The 1,714-nt window shown below is 34.1% G+C and overlaps 1 protein-coding gene across 2 annotated transcripts in view; it reads right to left on the minus strand.

Moving 5' to 3' along the window:
• LOC117174267 (3-hydroxy-3-methylglutaryl-coenzyme A reductase) overlaps window positions 1–1,714 on the minus strand; it is a 116,929-nt gene that overhangs the window by 94,523 nt on the left and 20,692 nt on the right. Inside the window, exon 2 of one of the 2 annotated variants that reach the window (XM_033363185.1) lies at window positions 926–1,195. The exons of the other annotated variant lie outside the window; for it this stretch is intronic. The gene's annotated coding sequence lies outside the window, so the exon portion shown is untranslated. The remainder of the gene's footprint in view (window positions 1–925; window positions 1,196–1,714) is intronic. 2 annotated transcript variants of the gene reach the window in all.

A 1,714-nucleotide genomic window follows, 5' to 3' on the forward strand; every position in this document is an offset into this window, starting at 1 on the left:
CAATACGCCAATTAGCACAAATGGTAAGTTCCGACAGTGCCTACAAGTGTGTCTACTGGCCGCTAAATGGCAATACCGGTTTCATATGTATACACCTGGTAGTATTTCAAAATCCTGTTATGATTTTATTTTTACCGTAATAATACTCTAAGGTAAATTCTAGCTGAGAAAATATAATATATATAAAAAAAATTTCAACCTTTTAATAGAAAATTAGTAATTGCCTCGGTAATTGCATAAATGTTAAAATATATGATAATTTAAAAGGGTTTCTATTTCTTTTAATAAGTGTGGGGTTTTCAGTCGTATGTAAATGTGTCAAATGTTTTGCATAGTATAGGACGTTTGAGAAATTAAAATTAAACTTCCCCAAAAAACAGCAGATTCGTATTTCATTTTACAAAAGTGCGATAATCATTAGAAATTCGACATGAGTTTGAAATAATAAATTGCATTTCTCTTACATGAATTTTTTGTTTCAAGTCCACTGTTTCCCTGAGTGTGTAGTGTCTTTGCACGCATCTTCGAGACACATCGATCATAGCGGCAGAATTCAATACAAGAACAGGAGAGCGGGGGGTGAGGGAAAAAATGTGATTAGACTGGGAGACATTTTAAAATAAAAGAATCAGTGTATTGGGAGAAGGATGAGAAAAGAAAATTTAGAGTGTGTGAATGGGTAGAGTAGACATGGAAGCATGTATGGGATGGTTTTATGAGAGGAAAGGAGGAGTAAAGAGGATGGCAAGACAATACAAAAAAATCTAGAGGAAAGCAAGAAGATAAATAAGAGAAAGTGGGGGATAGTTAATAGAAGAAATGAGTGGGAAGGAGACGAAGAGAATACTGAAACGGAAATCAAAATTGTGAAGTCTAAATTGTGAAGTAGGATTGAGTAAAGTTAAGTATAATAAGATGTATGTACCTATATAATTCTAATCCATATCGTATTATACGGAACTAGCAAGTACCCAGGTGGAAATATCGGTAATGTGCTGGAGTTCACCACCGGTGCAGTACTAGCCCAGTACTGCCCAGCAGTACAGACAGCCGGTGGTTCACCCAGTACTGGCAGAACGTTGGCTGCACGACCGGGGCGATACTATTCCAGTAGTAAAAAAATAGACTTAAAGAAACACGTCTACAATTGTTGTCAGGATGTATGTCTTAATCGTTGTAGAATAGTCTAAAACACCTAAAAAACAAAAAGTCATACGAAGGTTTAAAGAAAATTGTTATTAAAAAAATGTTTGCGCAACGTGGTGAAATTTCTAAGTTCCGTCGATATAAATTTTAAATGCTCATTGAATGTCATTATCAGAACTTTTAAAATGGTCTAAAACACAAAAAATGAAATATTACATGAAGACAAATTGTAGTCGATTTAAATTATTTATTTATTAATTATTTCATTGATATTCCTGTTAGGAGTTCGTGTATTTTACATTCACATAACGTCGTATAATAATAAATAATTAGAAAAAGAGAGCTCAAAATATGGTACTTGAACTTTTCTGAACTGTAGCTTATGAGGATCGCTTTTTCACCAAGTTTCAACTTGTCGGTTTAGCGCAGTGGTTAGCATTCCCGAGCGCTAAGCGATAGATTTAGGTGATACAGTGTGTCCCATATTTATAGGGCCACCCCATTTTTTAAGGATAATTTTTTTTCTATTGAAACAAAATGCACCAAATATTTTGAGTGGATAAATGAG

Source organism: Belonocnema kinseyi, chromosome 6, assembly GCF_010883055.1.
Source record: "Belonocnema kinseyi isolate 2016_QV_RU_SX_M_011 chromosome 6, B_treatae_v1, whole genome shotgun sequence".
NCBI classification, from domain to species: Eukaryota; Metazoa; Arthropoda; class Insecta; order Hymenoptera; family Cynipidae; genus Belonocnema; species Belonocnema kinseyi.